General features: G+C 43.2%; 1 pseudogene; it reads right to left on the bottom strand.

Moving 5' to 3' along the window:
* On the bottom strand, positions 15,575–16,804 carry LOC100624537 (annotated as a pseudogene).

Below are 18,147 nucleotides of genomic sequence, written 5' to 3'. Positions count from 1 at the left end.
AAATGGTACTGAGACAACTGGATATCCATAAGCAAAAATGGAATTTGAAGCCTTACCTCACACCATGTGCTAAAGTTAACTAAAAATGTATCAAAGACCTAAGTGTATGAGCTAAAACTATAAAACTCTTAGAAAAAAACAGAGTTACCCCTTGGGTAAATCTTTATGATCTTGGAATTGGCAATAATTTTTTTTTTTTTAGGTCAATAAAGATTTTTTGGTAGTATAGTTGATGTACAATAGATTTTTTTTTTTTTTTTTTTTTTTTTGCTTTTTAGGGCCCGTGGCATATAGAGGTTCTCAGGCTAGGGGTCCAATTGGAGCTACAGCTGCCAGCCTATGCCACAGCCACACCGGATCCTTAACCCACTGAGGGAGGCGAGGGGTCGAACCCGCAACCTCATGGTTCCTAGTTGGATTTGTTTCCACTGCACCACAAGGGGAACTCCATTATAACAGATTCTTAAATATGCCATAAAAACATGAGCAACAAAATAAAACAGATATAAATTGGACTAGATGAAATTTTAAAGCTTTTATGCTTCAAAGGACACTATCAAGAAAGTGAAAACAGTTCTCTTGTGGTGCAGTGAGGTTCCAGTGTTGTCACTGCAGTGGCTCAGACTGTTGCTGTGGCACGGATTCAATCCCTTGCCTGGGAACTTCCATATTCCATAAGCATAGCCAAAAAAAAAAAAGGAAAAGTGAAAACACAATCCACAGAATGGAAGAAGTATGCAAATCATGTATCTGGTAAGGAACTTACCAGAATATATAAAGAACTCTTATGTCTCAATAATAAAAGACGAAATGTAGTTAAAAAATAAGCAAAAGATCTGAATGGACATTTCTCCAAAGAGGATATAAAATGGCCAATAAACACATGAAAAGAAACTTGACACTATTGGTCATCAGGAAATGCAAGTCAAAACCACTATAAGATACAACTTTACATTCACTAGGATAAGCAAGACAATAACAAATGCTGACAAGGATGTGAAGAAATGAGAACTCATATATTGCTGGTGGGAATGTTGAATGGAACAGCTACTCTGGAAAACAATCTGATTAATGATTAAACATATAGTTACTACAACAGCAAGTAATTACACCTCCAGGTAGGTACCCAAGAGAAATGAAAATATATGTCCACACAAAAATTCATAAATGAATGTTCATAGCAGCATTATTCAGAATAGCCAAAGAATGGAAACAACCCAAATGTCCATCAACAGATGCATGGATAATGTTCTCTGTTCATGAATTGGAGTATCAGTCAACCACAAAAACTAATGAAGTGCTGATACATGCTGAAACTTCCATGAACATTAAAAGTATTAAATTGAATTAATTGAAAAAAGCCTGTCGCAAAGGTCCACGTATTATATGATTCTGTTTATGTTAAAGTCTAGAACAGAGGACTCCAAAGAGGCAGAATGTAGATTAGCGGTTGTTTATGCCCTCGGGGGAGGGAACTGGGAGATGAAGCCTAAAAGATATGAGGTTTCTTCTTGAGATGATGAAAAATGTTCCAAAATTGACTGTGGTGATGGTTCCATACATCTGTAAATACACTAAAAACTACTGAATTGTACACTTTAAATGGATGAATTATATGGCATGTGAATTACATCTCAATAAAACTGTTTTGTTTTTTAAAAAAGCACCATCAGAAGAGGGCGGGGTGGGGAGGGGGAAGCACTGTCACGAAGGATAGGCTCACAGACATAGGAAGAAAAAAAAAAAGAAAAAAGAAAATAACAGAAAAGCGACAGCTTCGCTTACTTTAGATTTTAATTGGTCATGCTTAAAATTCCATTCTGAACCAAGTTCTGATTTGGGGGAATTTGAAACCTCCTGATGTAGGTGGGGGAAAGGGCACCAAATTCATGAGTGGGAGTAGAATCGTGGCAGTCTGTATGTAGACAGCGCATTCTGGACCGAGACGGGTCAGGGAGGTCCTATGTATGGTTTCGCAACCATGTGGGTGGAATCAGTATTTTGGAATTGAGCACAGCACGTGCAAAGCCCAATCGGCATCTCAGATAAAGGAGACACTGTTTGTGAGGAGGGTCAATCAACTTGAGGAACGGAACCTATGACGTCTGAGCAGAAGAAAGACTGGTCTCCTATCACCTGCCACACAGTCAAATACAAAGATCCAAACCTGAGGGGAAAGTCTCGATTGTCATCACAATACACACACACACATATTAACCTGGCACAGTGATTCCCTTAGTTAATGACATTATACTGCAGTCTAGCTTTTCTCTTCACCTGTTTCTTTACTACTTTTTATATTTCTTCAGAGGATTAGTTGGGAGTTTCACATTTATGCTGCCACTATGACCTTAGTTTCCCCCAGTGCTTTCTGATTTCGTACATTCTAGTTTTTCTCCTATCTCCGCGTGGCTTGGTGATCTGCCTGCTCTGCTGTTCTCCTACCTCCCTCATATCAGCGCATGCACACACTGTCTGAATACTCTCTCACATGGATGCTGGTAACTAAAATATCATTAGTATATGTTAGATGGATATGCTCCCTAATTTTTATTTATTTATTTATTTTTTTTGGGTCTTTTTTGCCATTTCTTAGGTCGCTCCCACAGGCATATGGAGGTTCCCAGGCTAGAGGTCGAATCGGAGCTGAAGCCACCAGCCTACGCCAGAGCCACAGCAACGTGGGATCCAAGCCGTGTCTGTAATCTACACCACAGCTCATGGCAACGCTGTGAGCGAGGCCAGGGATGGAACCTGCAACCTCATGGTTCCTAGTCGGATTCCTTAACACACTGAGCCACGATGGGAACTCCCCTAATTTATGTTGTTTATGGCACTTAACTGCACCTGAAGTCACTGTACTGGTTTGTATGCTCATTGTCTATTTCCCTCCACTCTAATGCAAGTCCCACAAGAGCAGGCATCTCGTCTGTTCTGCTCGAAGTATCCCTATTGCAAAGTTGCTGGCACATGGCAGGTACTCAAAAAAATTCTTTGACTTCTTGATGAGCAGAAGCACACCCATCTTTGGTATGAGGCAACGAGACTTATTAAGCACCACTATTAAGTCTTGACTGTTAGGTACTGGAGACACAAAAGTGAAAACTGCACTCCAGGAATGGGAGGACAGATGGACAACAGCAAAACCAACGTGTGATAAGGATGATACCAACGTTCCTGTTTTAATTATGCCGTATTCCTTCTGCTTACATACTCCTAAACCTGTGTGTGCACTTCCCAGCTCCCTTCTGCCTGGATATACTTCACACTTTATTCAGACTAAGGTAGGAGTACAGGTACCATGCTGTATTTCATGTGGGGAAATTACTAAGACAGTAAATCTTAGGGAAGCCATGCCTTACTTTTTACACATAAAATCCCATGGATGGCCACTCTAGGTACTCTGGTTTAGACAAACCAAAATTCAACGCTATACTCCAGCTCCCTCAATGTATATACTCATCTGATCAATATTTACAGAGTATTCACAGTAAGGCCTGGGACACAGTAATGGTGATGAGGATTCGGAGCTCTTCATTTATCGAGGGAAGGAGGTAACTAAACAGAGAGATATAACCTAAAGCAGAAGCTACCTGATAGAGCTCTAGCCGGGGTATTCCAAAAATTACCCAGGAAATGAAAAGCACACAAAGACCTCTGTGTTCGGGACAGCCTTACTCAGGCTTGACACTCAAATGATGGGTCTGTTCTTTCTCTCTTTTTTTTTTTTGCTTTTTAGGGTTGCACCGTTAGCATGTGGAAGTTCCCAGGCTAGGGGTCCAATTGGAGCTACAGCTTCCGGCCTACGCCACAGCAACGCAGGATCCAACCTGTGTCTGTGACCTACACCACAGCTCACAGCAATGCCAGATCCTTAACCCAGTGAGTGAGGCCAGGGACTGAACCTGCAACCTTGTGGCTGCGAGTCAGATTCGTTTCCACTGAGCCACAACAGGAACTCTCTAGGCCTGCTCTTTTTAACATGGACATTCCCTTAGGGGAAGATGCAGGGACTCACAGACTTGAAAGAGTTAAATTCCTCGTAAATATGTCAACCAAATAGGGAAAAAATTTTTTTCATTGCTTGCCTACTGAACCTACCTTCCATTTTTGGAAAAAAAGAGAAATAGTACTGGTAAAATTTTGAACTTATTTGCTCAGCTGCTTATTAAGCTTTAAACAATCAAAACCACCAAGTGGCTCTACTGTGTCTATTTCTAACCCTGGTCCTCTGGCATATTACATCCCTTAGGTCCTCCCTGGAGAGTAAGAGGCTCACTTCTTCTAGGAAGACAGCATGGTGCTATGGCAAAGGATGGGATTTAGGGGTAGGAAACCTCCGCCGGAGTCCTGCTCTGCCACTAGCCGTGAAACCGTGAACAAGTCATTTCACCATTGGAGTCCATCTCCCCACCTGTAAAAGGGAGATAACATCTACTGCCCCACGAATCTCAGAGGCATAAAGGGAGTACCGAGTCAAAGGGTAGGTGCCAGATTGTTTTAGAAACTACGAAGCAACATACAAAGATTAATTATCCTTCATATCTGTATGCCAGTGCTTATCAAGTCCCGGATACAAAAATATTTGTGGAGCTTCCGCTGTGGCAGGAGTTCCCGTCTTGTCTCAATGGTAATGAACCTGACAAGTATCTATGGGGACGCAGGTTCAACCCCTGGCCTCTCCCAGTGGGTTAAGGATCCAGTGTTGCCGTGAGCTTGTGGTATGTCACAGATGTGGCTTGGATCTCAAGTTGCTGTGGCTGTGGCATCAGCCTGCAGCTGTAGCTCCAATTTGACCCCTATCCTGCTAGCCTGGGAACTTCCATATGCCACTGGTGCAGCCCTAAAAAGACAAAAACAAACAAACAAAATCCAACTGCAGTGACTTGGGTTGCTTTGGAGGCACAGGTTTGATCCCTGGTCCAGAAACTTTCATATACCGCAGGTGCAGCCATAAATAAAAACAGTAACAAAAACCCCCAAAGCATTTGTGAAATAAATTAGTATCTCAAATGTTCCTGGGGCATAGATCAAGGAGAGTTCCAGCTGGCTACAACTTAGAAGCTTCAATATTAGAAAATTTATTTCAGATTATGTGGAAAGATTTACCTGTTTACATAAAAAACTTAATAAACACTTGTTTAGTAAAGATTTAAATTGGTTTTTAAATTCATGGGTTGTCAAAATATCTTTTACCTCTTCTCCTCCTGCTCTGCCTTTTAATAATTTTTTATGCCCACTGGCACTTCTATCAGATGGTGAAATGAGGGAGTTACTCAATGGTGGATCAGCCAATTTTGCAAGTTTTTAATGTCAGGAAAAACTAGTAAAGAGGTAGATGCTACTGAACAAAAATGGTGTCGGTTGTTTCTCTACTATCAATTTCTTTTTGTTGTTGTCTTTTTGCCATTTCTTGGGCCGCTCCCTTGGCATATGGAGGTTCCCAGGCTAGGGGTCTAATCGGAGCTGTAGCTGCCAGCCTACGCCAGAGCCACAGCAACGCAGGATCCGAGCCGCGTCTGCGACCTACACCACAGCTCACGGCAACGCCGGATCGTTAACCCACTGAGCAAGGGCAGGGACCGAACCTGCAACCTCATGGTTCCTAGTCGGATTCGTTAATCACTGCGCCACGATGGGAACTCCTCTACTGTCAATTTCAATTGATATTGAAAGCTGCTAGCTTCACTATCTGGCTAAGAGAAGATTTTACATTATGGATGACAAATTAAAAGTTTAGGCAGATCCCTGGGGAAAGGAAAAAGTAAGTATAATTTTAGCAAAATACTACCTAATCCATTCTTTGCTTTTGTAGATTAAAAGGGTGCTTCGAGGTAGTGCTCTGCCAGGTTCAAGCCACAGGTCCTATTCAGATTGCTCATTGAGTCTAAGAATGCTTCTTTTTTTGGTTTAACTGGGAACAAATTTCACTAGGCATGTCTGTCAGCTGTGATTTAGAATGAAGATGATAGAGGCTGACTGCAATGCCCTCTGGTGGCCTGAAGGTTTCTCTGTGTCTGCAACTGCAAAAAACAGCCATTCTCTATCAAATAGCTTATTTATACATTAAAACGTCAATAAAGACAAATTGCAAAAGTCTTCTTTGGGTCTCCTGTCACAATCATAAAGCATAAAGGGAGGGACGTGGCCAATGGAACCCCACGTTCATGGTGCTTCGTAACACGATTTAAATAGCAAGTTCCTGCCCTTTAGAATTTGCCATCCGAAACGAACTCGTGGACGTGAACAGACTTGTGGTTGCCAAGAGGGAGGGGGAAGGAATGGAACAGACTGGGAGTCTGGGGTTAGTAGATGCAAACTACAGCATTTCAAGTGGATAAGCAATGAGAGCCTGCTGTATAGCACAGGGAATTATCTAGTCACTTGTGATGGAACATGATGGAGGATAATGCGAAAGAATTTTAATATAGATGTATAACTGGGTCACTTTGCTGTACAGCAGACATTGACAGAATATTGTAAATCAACTACAATAAAAAATCATAAAATAAGCCTCGGGGAAAAAAAAAAAAAGAATTTGCCATCTAGCAAAGGCACAGGAGGAGCCAGCATGCAGCCTTGGAACCAAAGCTCAAAGGGGAGAACTATGGCAAGTACATGGGCTTTGGAACCTTTGCGGGAGGATTAAATAAGATAATATATATAATGCACCTAGTACAGCAACTTGCATAATGTAAGTTCTCAATAAATTATTATACTTTAGTATGTGATACTCAACGATCCCAGCCCTCTGCCAGAAGAAATCTAATTTTCAGCCAATCTAAACTCCTCTAACACTTTATATACCTCATTTAACTCTGAATTCCACAGAACTGGTATGAGGATTACATGAAAAAGCATGTAAAGCTCAGCCCCTGGCTGAGTACAATTCTTCTTCCCTATCACACTCAGAATGGAATTTCTTCCGTAGTTTGCCAAAGTAGGGTGAAAAGAGAAAGAAAATGTTCACAAATGTATTCCAAGGTGACAATGAACACGAAGGAATAAATAGGGGGACGTTTTAATTTAATAACTACATGACGTCACACTAGGCATATCTTTTGATCCAATAACTGGATTCCTGGAAATTTCTCTTAAAGAAAAATCAGGAGTTCCTGTCATGGTGCAGTGGTTAACGAATCTGACTAGGAACCATGAGGTTTCGGGTTCGATCCGTGGCCTTGCTCAGTGGGTTAACGATCCGGCGTTGCCGTTGCCGTGAGCTGTGGTGCAGGTTGCAGACGAGGCTCAGATCCAGCATTGCTGTGGCTCTGGCGTAGACCGACAGCTGTAGCTCTGATTGGACCCCTAGCCTGGGAACCTCCATATGCCGAGGGTGCAGCCCTAAAAAAGGAAAAAAAAAAAAAGGTAATCAGAAAATATAAAAAGTATCATATACTAAGGACTTTATCACATTATTTGTAATAGCAAAAAACTAGAAACAACATAAAGGAGCCTAACTATATTCGTATGATGTGATTTTATCTAACAACTTAAATGATGACATATTTATTGACATCAAATTATATTTAAAACGAAAAAGTTACAAAATTTGGCATAGTTTGATCTCCTTTTTTTTTTTTTTTTTTTTTTTTTAAGGTTTGCACCCACGGCATATGGAGATTCCCAGGCTAGGGGTCTAATTGGAGCTACAGTAGCCGGCCTATGCCATAGCAATGTGGGATCTGAGCTGCGTCTGCAACCTATACCATGGGTCATGGCAACACTGGATCCTTAACCCACTGAGCAAGGCCAGGGATCGAACTCACAACCTCATGGTTCCTAGGTGGATTCGTTTCTGCTGTGCCACAATGGTAACTCCAAGTTCCACCTCGTTTTAAAAACCCTGTCTGGCACATGCACCCGTATGTTCACTGCAGCTCTATTCACAGTAGCCAAGACATGGAAACAACCCAAATGTCCACTGACAGACCATTGGATTAGGAAGATGCGGTATATATACACAATGGAATACTACTCAGCCATAAAAAAGAATGAAATAATGCCATTTGCAGCAACATGGATGGAACGAGAGACTCTCATACTGAGTGAAGTAAGTAAGAAAGACAAATACCATGTGATATCACTTATATCTGGAATCTAATATACGGCACAAATGAACTTTTCCACAGAAAAGAAAATCATGGACATGGAGAATAGACTTGTGGTTGCCAAGGGGGAAGGGGGATGAGTCGGGAACTTGGGGTTAATAGATACAAACTATTGCCTTTGGACTGGATTAGCAATGAGATCCTGCTGTGTGGCAGTAGGAACTATGTCTAGTTACTTATGATGGAACATGATAATGTGCGAACATAGTATGCGTACACGTATGTGTAACTGGGTCACCATGCTGTACAGTAGAAAAAAAAATTGTATTGGGGAAATAGCTATTAAAAAAAAAAAACACCAAAAAACAAAAAATGAACCCTGTCTGGGAGTTCCCTTCATGGCTCAGTGGCTAACGACCCTGACTAGGATCCCCAAGGATGCAGGTTGGATCCTTGGCCTCGCTCAGCGGCTTAAGCATCCAGTGTTGCTGTGAGCTGTGGTGTGGGCCAGTGGCTGCAGCTCTGATTCCACCCCTAGCCTGGGAACATCCATATGCCACCAGTGTGGCCCTAAAAAGACAGAAAAATAAAAATAAACAAAGTAGGAAATACAGACACCCTCAAGCAGTACAAGCCAGTGAAAGCTAACTGGATAGAATCTCCAGAGGCCTGAATGTTTTTGACTCCTAATTCTTTGTTATGTGACCAGCGCCAGATCTGTGTCTCAATTTCTCCACCTATACAGTATAGGGTAATTAAAATAATTCTCACAATAAAGTAAGAATGAATGCATTAGGGGGAAAAAAAAATCTGCAAATGCCACACCTATAAACTAGTTGCGAATTTAAAGAGAGGACTGGGCAGTTCTCCTGGGTTTGCTCACCCTGCTGCTCTGCACCTGGGCACCTCTTCGCAATAAAGTCTCTTGCTTTGTCAGCACACGTGTCTCCTCAGACAGTTCATTCCTGAGTGTCAGACGAGAGCCCGTTCTCAGGCCGTGGAAGGGGTCCCCCTTCCTGCAACAAGAGGTGACTCTGGAGGGACATCCCAACACCTTAGGGCACCTGAGGACCAGCTCGCCTGCCAACAGACCAGACCCTTTTGTCCCTGGTCTTCTCTTGCCCCACCTGGGTAAGGGACTAGACTTAGCTGACATTTCCCCTTCCCTCTCCCTTTTCTCTTTTCAAACCCCACCTATCAAACCGTCCTTTTTTCCTGTCCTGGACACAGATGCCTGATTGAGGGCCTCAGCCAGTCTGAGGGCTGGAGGCTGATCACCTCTGGTTGGCAGAGAACTTGCATCGGATTCTGCATGTTGTATTCTGTATTCCAGTGGGGCCGAGTTCCTGACACCCTTTCTGAAGCCCAGGGAAAAGTCCCATAACACCTGGGTGTCTGCAGGTGGCGGGAGACATCCATAAGGCCACCCCTTCTGTCCCTCCTTCCTTTCATTCAATCCGGCCTCTTTTCCTCCCTTTGAAACCTTTGAAGACCCAAGATATTTCCTTTGATTCTCTTTCTTAGTTCTCTGTCCTGAAGGTTCTGTGGGTCTGAGGCTTTTCTGGGAGACTAGTCTTGAATTTAAGGGAGTGTCTGATGAAGACGACCAGGCCTGTGTGATGTGTACTTTATGTTCTGTATTGTGATTCGTGATGGCCATTCTGCCTTGTGAAGTAGGAATTCTGGTTCTGTTCCACTGTGGAGCCCTCTTGGGCGAATTCTGTCTGACTGGAAAGAAGCTAATAAGACTAAGAAAAAGATGATACTTTATTGTAACTCTCTATGGCCACAATAGTCTTTAAATCTTTAAGCTCCAGAGAACACTGGTTCAGGTGAGACTTTTTTGAAATTTCCGAAACTGGTTCTTCTGCACATACAGTTAGAAAAAGCAAGCTTGATAAAATATCTCTTCAGAATTCTGACCTTGAGGGAGTAAGTCCTTCTAGGAGAACTTGCTTTTCTCGCCCTGGGCCTTGAGACCTGGGCTCTCAGGATGACTTATCTAGATCATCTCTAATTCCTGGGACTGAAAAATGAGGAAAGAAGGCTTTTTATAGACTAGTGAGTTTTACACTGTAATACTGGATTCATGACTAAGTTTATTTACTTATTTTTAATGATTTTTATTTTTTCCATTATAGTTGGTTTACAGTGTTCTGTCAATTTTCTACTGTACAGCCAAGTGACCCAGTCACACATACATGTACACATTCTTTTATGACTAAGTGGAGAAAACGAAGTTGTGAGATTCTGGTTGTGTGTGTCCATGTGTCTGTGTGTATGATGCGTATGTCCTTACTTTTGGATGGTACTATCAAAATTAATTTGTCAATGAGCTCTAACTAACTGGCTTAAAAAATTAAGGCTTATTTAAGTTCTTAAAAATACAGAAGGTAACTGGCCAGAATTAATTTTATGTTCAAGAGTTCCCATCGTGGCGCAGAGGTTAACGAATCCGACTAGGAACCATGAGGTTGCGGGTTTGGTCCCTGCCCTTGCTCAGTGGGTTAACGATCCGGCGTTGCCATGAGCTGTGGTGTAGGTTGCAGACACGGCTCAGATCCAGCGTTGCTGTGGCTCCAGCGTAGGCTGGTGGCTACAGCTCCGATTCAACCCCTAGCCTGGGAACCTCCATATGCCACGGGAGCAGCCCAAGAAATAGGAAAAAGACACACACACAAAAAAAAAAAAAAAAAAAAATTTATGTTTATGTGAACTGAGAAATACTCCACATTAAATTAATAACTGGTACTAAAGTTTGTTGATCTAGGAGTTCCCGTTGTGACTCAGTGGTAACGAACCTGACTAGTATCCACAAGGATGCAGGTTGGATCCCCGGCCCCACTCAAGGGTTAAGGACCCCATGTTGCCGTGAGCTGTGGCAAACGCCGGTAGCTACAGCTTTGATCCCAGCCCTAGCCTGGGAATTTCCACAGGCAGCAGGTGTGGCCCTAAAAAAATAATAAAAATTAAAAAAAGAGAGAGGACTTCGTCAATTTTTAAATTCCTCTCACCTTAAGCCTTCACTGCTTTTTACAATTTTTAATACATTAAGAAATGCATGTCAAAGTACTTCAGGTTTTAGCCTCAACTAGGCTCTGAACTATTTTCTAAGTAAACGTGTCCATACTGATCAGTATAAAGTGCAGCTCCAGACCTTCAGAGTACCTGCAATTGGGGACAGCATAAACCATCCTTGCTGGCCAGTCTTCATAGATTAGAATTAAACAATTCATGTTCTGTCTGATCTTGAAAGTATGTTTAAAATTAGATTTTCAACTTTACAGAGTACAGGGAATGTACCTTCTTTGTTTAGATCCAAGCCTAACTGTAGACAAAACCATTAAATGGGATAAGGGCCCTGACCACCTCTTCTCCCCTTGCTGCAGGTGCTCAGTGGTCACCCCCACGCCAACATTTGTTCTACTCAGAGATCCTGGTTGGGAAGCTTCTGGATCTAATTCAAACCAATGTACAAATAATAGAGTGTCACCCTCTTTCCACTTTGCAAACACTCTTTTCTCTGTCAAGAAGGTCCTCTATCCAGTGCGTGGTGTTTTCCTAGATCAAACGTTGTTTTTTCTTTTTTTTTTTCTTTTTGCTTTTTAGGGCTGCAGCCATGGCATATGGAGGTTCCCAGGCTAGGGGCAGAATTAAAGCCGTAGCCACCAGCCTACCCCACAGCAATGCCAGATCCGAGCCGCATCCTCGACCTACACTGAAGTTTGCAGCAAAAGTCATATCCTTTAACTCATTGAGTGAGGCCAGGTGTCAAACCTGCATCCTCATGGATACTAGTCGGGTTCTTAACCCACTGAGCCACAATGGGAACTTCCAATGTTGTCTCCTAATGACACTGACCAGGAGAGCGTTGGACTCAACCTCTCCACGCTCCCAAAGCAACTCCTGGACAATTACATTTATTATCAGAACTCATCAGCAGTAGCATTCCAAGCTGTTCTTCTGTCTGACTCCTGCGGAGAACAACGAGACACGTAAGGGCAGAGACTGAGTTTTATTCATCTGGGAGTTCCCATCGTGGCGCAGTGGTTAACGAATCCGACTAGGAACCATGAGGTTGCAGGTTTGATCCCTGCCCTTGCTCAGTGGGTTAACGATCCGGCGTTGCCATGAGCTGTGGTGTAGGTTGCAGACGCGGCTTGGATCCTGCGTTGCTGTGGCTCTGGCGTAGGCCGGCAGCTACAGCTCCGATTAGACCCCTAGCCTGGGAACCTCCATATGCCGAGGGAGCGGCCCAAGAAATGACAAAAAAAAAAAAGAGTTTTATTCATCTGGATAATCCCAGCAATTGGCATAGTGCTTGGATATGGTAGGTCATCAAAAAAGATTTCTTGAATAAATGAACAGAATGTTATTCCTAGAAGAGGAATCTGCAATTCAAAAAGGTCCTCCTTACAACAGTCACAGAGGAGATGACCCACTTAGCTGGCAATCTACTCTGTCAATAGGTTCTACAGAAACGAAAGCAAAGTAAGAATGAGGCACATATGAAAGAGTAAGTGATACCACCAGGGTGACTCCAATTAAAGCAAAGAAATCGGGAGTTCCCTAGTGGTCTAGAGGTTAGGACTTGGAGCTTTCACCAAGGCAGCCTGGGCTCAAGCCCTGATCTGGGAACTGAGATCATCAAGCCACTGCATGCTATGGTGCGCGTGCACGCACACACACACACACAACCACAAAGAGATAATGGAAAAAAAAAAAAAAAAAAAAAAAAGAGCTCCCCATTGTGGTACAGCAGAAACAAATCCGGCTAGCATCCATGAGGATTCGGGTTCAGATCCCTGGCCTTGCTCAGTGGGTTAAGGATCTGGTGTTGCTGTGAGCTGTGGTGTAGGCTGCAGACACGGCTCTGATCCCGTGTGGCTGTGGCTGTGGGTCCTCCGATTCGACTCCTAGCCTGGGAACTTCCATATGCCGGAAAAAAAAATGAATCTAAAGATTAAAAGAGCCAAAAGACTAGCAAAATAAAGTATACTTCAAAAAAGTGTGAACTAACTAACCTAAGGAAAACAAAAATGAAAAACTGACAAATCAAGAACCAAGAAAACACCAGAGTACCTGAATTCTAAAAAAACACGTACACTCCTAGTTGACAGATGCACTTGACTGGAGCAAGGTCAGCCCTCTCTTTAGCCAAAAACACTGACACTACAACCGAGTGCCAAGTGTGAACGAGACACTCTGCGACTCGACTCATTTTCTGCCTTGAAAGAACTCGGTATCTAGGGGAAGACAGATCAGTCCATCTACTGCAATTCAAACCTCAGTGGAGGAGATTCAATGACAGACATAGGAACATAATAGTGTAGGAGGACAAAAGAGGAAGCAAAGCTCTAGAAAGGGTTCCAGGACGAGAAGAGTTCACTAAGCATAGCGGGAAGGGTTTCCTGATATCCCAGAAAGTATAAACACAGGCACCGAGGCAAGAAACAGCATGGATTTAAGGATTCACCCTTGGATACAGAGGCCACAAGCTTCCCTTGAACCCTGCAGCATCATACTGGGGTTCAGACAGTTCGTCAGGGAAAGAATTACACATCTTTATTCACATGTACTCTAAGTTGTGAAAGGGAACTTCGTACTGGCTTAGAAGCCTTACTTTGAAGGTCATCTGAGGAATCTAGTATAGCCATGTGGAAGTCCTGGAGTCAGCCTAAATTGTAAATCCTAACCTCTAATCATTAGTGACTCCAAATAATTATTTTTTTTTAATGGTCACACTGTGGTGTATGAAGTTCCCAGGCCAGGGACTGAATCCGAGCTGTATCTGCGACTTATGCCACAGCCACAATACTGGATCCTTAACCCAATGCACCAGGCTGGGAATCAAACCTGTACCTCCACAGCAACCCAAGCCGCTGCAGTCAGATTCTTAGCCCATTGCACCATAGCAGGAACTCCCAATAAGTTATAACTTTTTTTTTTTTTTTGGTCTTTTTAGGGCTGGACCTGTTCCCAGGCTTGGGGATGACTTGGAGCTGTAGCTGCTGGCCTACACACCAGCCACAGCAATGCCAGATCTAAGCCACATCTGTGACCTACACCACAGGTCACGGCAATGCAGGATCCTTAATCCACTGAGCGAGGCCAGGGATCGAACTTACGTCCTCATGGATGCTAGTCAGATTTGTTCCCACTGAGTCACGACGGGAACTCCCCCGAATAAGTTAAAGACTGAACTAACTTGTTTGTTAATGAGCGTGAACCTCATATATTTAGAGTTATTACAAGGATATCAAGATGTATGTAAATTACCTAACAAATGCTAGAGAGAGTGTGGAGAAAAGGGAACTCTCCCACACTGTTGGTGGGAATGTAAATTGGTACAACCACTATGGAAAACAGTATGGAGGTACCTCAGAAAACTAAGTATAGAACTACAACATGAGACAGTAATCCCACTCCCTGGGCATATATCTGGAAAAAACTTTCATTGAAAAAGATACATACATCCCTATGTTCACTGCAGCACTATTCACCACCAGCCAAGACAGGGAAACAACCTAAACGTCCATCAAGAGATGAATGGATTGATAAGATGTGGTACAGGAGCTCCTGTTATGGCTCAGTGAAAACAAACCCGACTAGTATCCATGACAATGCGAGTTTGATCCCTGACCTCGATGAGTGGGTTAAGGATCTGGCGTTGCCGTGAGCTGTGGTGTAGGTCATAGACGAGGCCTGGATCCTGTGTTGCTGTGGCTGTGGTACAGGCCTGCAGCTATAGCTCCAATTCAATTCCTAGCCTGGGAAAAAAGCTGTAGTACATATACACAACGGCACACTACTCAGCCATAAAAAAGAACAAAATAGTGTCATTTGCAACAACGTGGATAGAACTAGAGATTTCCATACTAAGTGAAGTAAGTAAGAAAGAGAAAAGACAAATACCATATGACATCACATATCTGGAATCTAATACATGGCACAATGAACCTACCTACAGAAAAGAAACAAATTCATGGACATGGACTTGTGGTTGCCAAGGGGGAGGGGAAGGGAGTGGGATGGACTGGGAGTTTGGGGTTACTAGATGCAAACTATTGCATTTGGAGTGGATAAGCAATGAGATGCTGCTGTATACCACAGCCACAGCAACACAGGATCCAGGCCTCGTCTATGACATACACCACAGCTCACGGCAACGCCAGATCCTTAACCCACTCATAGAGGTCAGGGAACTATATCTAGTCACTTGTGATGGAACACGATGGAGGATAATGAGCAAAAAAAGAAGGTATATATAACTGCGTCACTTTGCTGCACAGCAGAAATAGACTGAACACTGTAAATCAACTAAAATAAAAATTATTTTGAAAAGATATACGTAAACTAATTATGTCTGGTGTTAACTACACACTCAATGCACATGAGTTTCATTACCCACTCAGGTGGCTGGTTCTAAGCTGAGTGTCCCCTTCCCTTTCCCTGTCATTGCAGATTGGATCTCATTTGCTGGGTTCCGCAGTTCACTGTGCAGTTTACGCAGCTGTCACACATTTTTTTTTTGCCTCTACAACCAACTTTTATTGGACGATCAGCAGTTAGTTCTCATCCTCATTAACTGTCTGTAGATTTTTGAAAGTGGTGACAGGTACACAGGTGACCAATGGATAGAGCTTGTTTGGCGAGTCTTCATCTTCGTTACGTTTTCTGGACAACGGCGCACAGATTCGGCGTGGGACATTCCTTATTCCTTTGGCCCAGACGGCTTTGTTGAGCCTGGTGTCATTGCGCACATCCGGAGTTCCCATCTCTGTCATGGCGAATTTACGGATTTCTTTGAGTGCCCGAGGGGCACGCTTCTTAGACCCCACGCCGTGGATGCGCTTGTGAATGCTGGTCGTGTGCTCCCTGGTCACCACCTCGTTGATGGCGGACCGGCCCCTCTTCTTCTCGCCACTCTTCTTTGCGGGGAGCCCATTTTCCCCGGCCCTGGTTGGAAAGCTGTCACACGTTTTTTGAGCATGTCTTCTTGAATGCTGTGCTAGGCACTGGTGCCTCGGCCCTCCCTCCCCGTGACCTCATATCCACCTCCCAATTTCCTCTTCACTCTGTCTTCACATAGTACTCTTCTCCCTTTTCTTCTCTTGCTCAGCCCATGGACAAGTTATTTTCTTGTCTATCATGTCCGAATGAACATAATTTCCAGGGGCTACCAGTATACCCCACAAACATTACCACAAACCCAAAGCTCTTCTACAGAGTCATACGCTGTTACATTTAGGGCATATACACATATCCTACAAGTGAGCCTGCGTATATACTTGGTATTCTGGTGACAGTCCGCACTGCCAGGTAAGTAATTGACCTGCCCAAAGGGAGGGCTCTCCATAGATGTGTGGCCTTTGGCACCATGAGGTCACAATTCTTCAGCTTTTTCAGAAAGCCAAGATGAGACACTAAATCAACCAGTGACTGTTCTGTTAGGGAAGCAATTCGTATTTTGCTGATTAACTGTCTGAAGGCCTTAATTTGAATATGGGATAAAACATAAAATTATTGGATTTGGCTTCACTTTTGAGGAGATACGCCAAAAGTGCCCAGAAAAAAAATGTTCACAATTAAAGCAAGTGGAAAGAGGAAATCTTCCTCCAAATAAAACCTGGTTGGTTTTCTTGGTTCAAACAGCATTTATCTGACGTAGGTTTGGTAATAGAATTTTCTTTTTTTTTTTTGGTCTGTACCTGAGGCATATGGAAGTTCCCAGGCTAGGGGTCAAATCAGAGCTGCAGTTGCCAGCCTGCACCACAGCCATGGCAATGCCAGATTGGAGCCACATCTGTTGCCGCTTCCACTGCAGCTCATGGCAACGCCAGATCCTTAACCCACTGAGCGAGGCCAGGGATTGAACCCTCATCCTCATGGATACTAGTCGGATTCTTAACCTGCTGCACCATAACGAGAACTCCTAGTGATAGATTTTTGCTAGACTTACTGTAGCGGTCATTTTGCAATATATATAAATATATTAAATCACTATGTTATATATCTAAAACTAATATAACATTACACATCAATTACATCTCCACAGAAAACTCCAGCATTTATTAGGCACATATATATGTCAGATATGTGCCAGATGCGCGCGCGCGCGCGCACACACACACACACACACACACACACACACACACACATATCCTCATCTGCCCAATAGAAATGATTTCTTCACAAGGCTGTTCTAAAGATTAAGGAAGGAGAAAAGAAAAATTTTAAAAAACTTAAAACAGCCTTGAGAGGCAATCCTTTCTATTGGACAGATAAACACATAAAGACCTAGAAAGGTGAAAAAATTACTTGTCTGTGGCCACAGTGCACTAAGTGATAGAATGAAAATATGAACCCAGGTCTGGCTCAAAATCCAGAGGGCTTTCTATGAACTACAGTTATTTTTATTTTATTTTCATTTTTTTTTTGCCTTTTAGGGCTGCACCCGTGGCATATGGATGTTCCCAGGCTAGGGGTTGAATCGGAGCTACAGCTGCCGGCCTGCACCACAGCCACACCAACGTGGGATCCGAGCCTCATCTGTGACCTACATCACAGCTCACAGGCAATGCCAGGGCCAGGAATCCAACCCGCATTCTCATGGATAGTAGTCGGATTCGTTTCTGCTGTGCCACAATGGGAACTCCTGAACTACAGTTATATCTATTCGGTCCTATCTCTCATCAATTATAATAATACTATAAGAAGAGCTGTCACTAACATTTATCTAGCTCTTCTCATGTGGCAAGCCCTGTGTTAAGCAATTTATGTATATGATCTCATTTAATACTCACAATCACCCTAGGAGGTAGGTTTATCAAGATCTCCATTTCGGGGAGTTCTTGCTGTGGTGCAGTGGGGGTTAAGGCTCCGGCTTTGCTGCAGCTGTTGCATAGGCCCAGACCTCTGGATTGGATGAGTCTATCCTGCCCAAGAACGACCATATACCACGGGGGCGGCCAGAAAAAGAAAAAAAAAAAAAAAAAAAAAAAAAAAGACGAAGACCACCTCCATTTCATAGTTGAGGAAACAGAGTTTTACACCAGTCCAGCGACTGCTTCGTTCCGCGGCTCATCAGGAGCAG

Source organism: Sus scrofa, chromosome 5 (genome assembly GCF_000003025.6).
Source record: "Sus scrofa isolate TJ Tabasco breed Duroc chromosome 5, Sscrofa11.1, whole genome shotgun sequence".
In the NCBI taxonomy this organism is placed as follows: domain Eukaryota; kingdom Metazoa; phylum Chordata; class Mammalia; order Artiodactyla; family Suidae; genus Sus; species Sus scrofa.
This window is presented reverse-complemented; position numbering and strand designations above follow the sequence as displayed.